The following is a 4,840-nucleotide window of genomic DNA, read 5'->3' as shown; positions in this document are numbered from 1 at the left end:
TATAATATTCCATCCCTTTTTGTTAGTAGGCAAGCAAGTAATGAAGTCCATGGTAATGTGCATCCATTTTCTCATAGGAACAAGTAATGGTTGCAACAAATCACCTGGCTTATGGGTGTTGTCCTTATTCTACTGATAAGGCATGCACTTCATGACAAAATATTTGACATCTTTCCACAGTCCTTTCCAATAAATTTTTTTACTGATCTTATCATAGGTTTTAAAAACTCCAAGGTATCCAGTTAAAGGCTAAGAATGCAACCCCTCCATAATTTTCCATGTAAAAGAAGAAGTAGAGGGAATAAAAAATCTTGCAATTTAACTAGATTAGGCAATTTTTAAGCTGAAAATGTGAGTTATCTTCTATGACTATAATGTCTGAAAAACATGGCTAAGCTCTTCATCCAAAAAATAGGCTTCCTATAATTCTTCAATTCGATCAATATGTAGCTCAATCATAGCTAAAACTTTACATACCCACATACAAGAAAGAGAATCAACACTACATTATCTTTGCCCCTCATATAAGTGATGTCAAAATCATAATTTTGCAGTGTAGCTACCTACCTACGTTGCTTAGGAGTAAGATTGGATTGAGTGAGAAAATACTTTAGGACCCTGTGATCACTTTGAACTCTAAACCAGCTGCGATCAAATAATAGTGTCATTTCTTTATTGCATGTAAGATAGCCAACATCTCTTGGTCTAGACATTCATAGCCCTTTCCTTATCTGTAAGCTTGTGAATTTCAAAGGCAATCACTCCATGCTCCTATAACAAAACAACCCCTATGCCTTGTCCACTGGCATCGCACTGAATTGTAAACTCCTTAAAAAATCTGGGCATACTAGAATTAGTGGAAGCTTGCTAGCGTGTTCTCACAAGAGGACTACGCAATACCCATGTGGGATGTGGATAATACAATAGAATTTTTTAAAAGGTTGGAAAAATTTAGGGCACAAAACTTTATGTACAAAGAGAATAGCACATTTGTGGTTGATAACAACTACTATAAAGTGTTTTTCAATAGTCATGGAACATATTTGATTGTCCCTTAGTTGTACCACCAAAGTGCAAATGATCAAGCTTGTTTCTTGAAGGATAAGTTGAAAAGCTAGCTTTTTTTAATGACTACAAAGTGAAAAGTGACAAAAATAAATGTAGGACAATTTCTTTGGTAAAACACTAGATACATTTTCAAATGTTGTGATTAGGATGGTATTAAGAAATATAAGAACTTGAGGCTATGTGAGGAGAAGAGTTACAAATGTGACAACTAGAGGTTGATGTTGAGGCTAGGAGGCAAGAATGTAGAAAAGTGAAGAGAAGGAAAATACCTCCACTCTACTGTTTTGTAAAAATTTCTTGTGTAATCATACTTGCGAAGCACATAACCCATTCCATGTTCAATGCTTTGAGATACATGTTGTTAACACTTAGACGAACAAGGTGGAGAATCCGGAAAATCTAAAATAGAAGACAAGTCCAAGTCAAAAGTGAAACGGAAGACGAAGGTGCGCCAAGAAGAATCTAGAAACACAAGAAGTGTAGAAAAGTCCTAAATCAAGGAGAAAGGCGCATAAGAAAAAGCACAAGTTAATACTTTTGTAAAAGAGTGCAAGGCGCACCATGATTTATTTTAAGAGCACTGGGCTCTCACCCGTGCAGATTGTAAAGGCAGATGGGCAGTAGGAAGGAAGCTAGGAAGATAGGAGGACAATGGGAAAAAGGGCCTAGGCCGCCACGGCCAATCATGTAAAAAAGGGGATACATCCAAAAGGGATTTAGGGTTTTGTATGTAAAGTTGAAAAGTGAATGAGAAGCTCATTCTTGTGTGTGGCCAAAAGTAGCTCTTCTTCTTCTTCTTCTTCTTCTTCTTCTTCTTCTTCTTGCTTGCTTGCTTGAGCTTGTGCTTGAGAGAGAGTGTGTGAGAGTGTGAGGGATTGAGTGTGTGAGTGTGTGAGTGTGAGGGACCGAGGTGGAGAAGCTCTCCATCTTCTCCTCTCTTCTTCTCTTTTCTTCTCTTCTCTTGTCTTGCTCACGACAATGGAGGTTGGAGTGTGGAGCTTGAGGATGGAGCTTGCTTGAAGCTTGCACTTGGATCGTGGAGCTATTGGAGTGCTTGAGAGAGGAGGTAACTCGATCAGGCATGGTGGTAAGCTCACTACACTCATAGGTAAATAGCGCGTCGGCTATGTGAGAGGTAGCCATTAGTGCTCGGCTTGGAATGCTTGAAGTAATAAGCGATCCGTGGATCTCAGTGATTGATCACCTCTACATTTTGTCTCTGTTATACCGAGACCAACGAATTTGAGCCTTGAGCGCCTGCGTGCTTCAAATCGAGCATTGAAGTAGGGTTTTTCCCGAATCGGTGCTTGAGGTAGATAGGTAGGAAGTGAGGGAGTTTGAAGAGGTATTTGATCTCCTTAGCAACTAGGTTTTTGGTTTTTTGAATTTGGAAAAGTAGGTTGGAGTAGTGTAGATATTTTCTTTATGATTTTTGCTTGCATTTAGGTAGGATATGTAATGAAGGAGGCATGAGAGAGTAAAAGGGAGGAGAGAGAGATGGTGCAAAAGAGAGAGAAAGACTACAGGAAGAGAGAGAAAGAGAGTGAGGAGGAGAGAGAAAGACTAGAAAAAGAGAGAGAAAGATAGAAAGTGAGAGAAAGAAGCCATGAGAGCTTGAAGAAGGAGATGAAGATGAAAGGAGACTTGTATTATAATCTGATAATGAAAAATCAAGTCCCTAACACCTTATATACTAGCCAGTGTAGCTAGTATTTTCCCATTATTAAATCCCCCTCTCTTACATTCCATCCCCACCCGAAGGTTTTTGCCCTCAAAAACAATTTGGGCACTTATGCTAACTGGGTAGGAGCATATCAGAGTACTACTCTACTACATTATTACAGGGATATACAAATGAATGAAGAGGTATTATTGCGTATGTCGAGTCATTGGGGTATGTACGTTACATGGGTCTTATTAGGAAATTATAAAAATGAATTTTGACCCAAGTATCCTTGAGTGAATGTGAGTTGCAGACAGTGGACAGCAAGCTGTTTACTACAGGACCCTGTTGTAGTAAATCTATCATAACTTTCTGTAGGAGACTCTGATCGGGGTGGACTATAACTTTCTGTAGGAGACTCTGATCGGGGAGACTCTGATCGGGGTGGGCTCTTGAGGAGTACTTTCATCCCATGTATGGTGTCTGTTGCTATCCATAGTGCAGGGTAAAATCTACTTTGAAACAGAGAGCTGTTTGTAATCATTCAAAGAGAAAACAAGGCCATAGTTAGCTAGATTTCAGTCAAATCTGCATCTAATAGATATGGGAACTCTTCCAAAATTGAAGCTGGTCTCCAAGAAGCTTCCCAAGTGGTAAACCTTGCCACTTAATCAAGTATTCCATGATGGAGCGAGAACGAAGCTTCTTTTCCCTTTGTCCAATGATTTGCTCGGGTATGTATTGAATGATGCCTTCTTCATTTATCGGTGGTAACTCCTCAACATAATCCACCGATGATCCAATGAAGGGCTTCAATTGGCTCACATGGAAGACATTATGAATTTTCGTGGATGGCAGTAGTGCTAACTAATATACCAAGTCTCCCACTCTTTTGATAATCCGATATGGCCCATAGAACCTGTGTGCCAACTTATTGCTGGATCCATCCTTAAGGGTGGCATATCTGGACTTGGGCACCTTCAAAAGCACCAAGTCCCCTTCTTGGAATTCAACATCCCTTCTTTTGTCATCAGCATAAAGCTTCATTTGATTCTGAGATTTCTTCAAGTTTACTTTGCACTACTGAAGTAAGGCTTGAATTTTATCCAATTCCTCCTTGCTTTGTGGGTTTATTTTATCATTGAAGATAACCGTGGGGAGGGGCACCTTATAGCCATACAATGCCTCAAATGGTGAAACTCCAATGCTAGAGTGTATAGAGTTGTTATAGGCAAACTCAGCCAAATGCAACCACGAGTCCCAAGTATTTTGCACATCATAACAGAAATGCCTCAAGTAAGTTCCTAGCCACTTGTTAACCCTCTGTGTTTGGCCATCAGTCTATGGATGGTAAGCAGTGGAAGGTGCTAAAACTGAGTGCCCATAGAGCTGAAAACTGCCTGCCAAAAATTGCTCATGAATTTAGCATCCCGGACATGCACAATGATATGTGGTAAGCCATGTAGTTTGAAAACATGTTTCATGAATTGGCTAGCTACTTGAGAAGCATTATATTGAATCTTTGTAGGAATGAAATGGGCTACCTTGGTGAGTCTGTCCACAACTACATAGATGCTGTTTCACCTCTTCTTGTTCACCGATAGGCCGGTTATGAAGTCCATAGTGATATGTGTCCATTTGCCTTCAGGCATAGGCAATGGTTGTAGTAAACCAGTTGGTTTTAAGGTGCTGTCTTTGTTTTGTTGACATGGCACATAGCTCAAAACAAAATCTTTTACATCCTTCCATAGGCCCTTCCAATGCAAGCTTTTAGCAATTTTGTCATAAGTTTTAAAAAATGCCGAAGTGGCCAACTGTAGGTGAATAATGCATCTCTTGCATGATCTTTTGCTTGAATGGGGAAGTGTATGGGATGGAAATCTTGCCCTGAAACCATAAGAGACCGTTTTTGAGCTGATATGGAGAGTTTTCTTCTACATGCCCTTGCTGTAATTTCTAGAAAATGTGGGTGAAATTAGCATCTAACAAATAGGCCTCCTGAAGCTCTTCTATCTAATCACTATGAAGTTCCATAATGGCTGAAACTTTACAAGCCCACATTCTTGATAATGAATCAGCAACTACATTGTCTTTTCCCCGTGTATGTGT

The sequence above is a fragment of the Lygodium microphyllum genome, chromosome 9, assembly GCF_053477565.2.
Source record: "Lygodium microphyllum isolate KBCC chromosome 9, Lygodium_microphyllum_v1.1.10, whole genome shotgun sequence".
NCBI lineage: Eukaryota > Viridiplantae > Streptophyta > Polypodiopsida > Schizaeales > Lygodiaceae > Lygodium > Lygodium microphyllum.
This window is presented reverse-complemented; position numbering follows the sequence as displayed.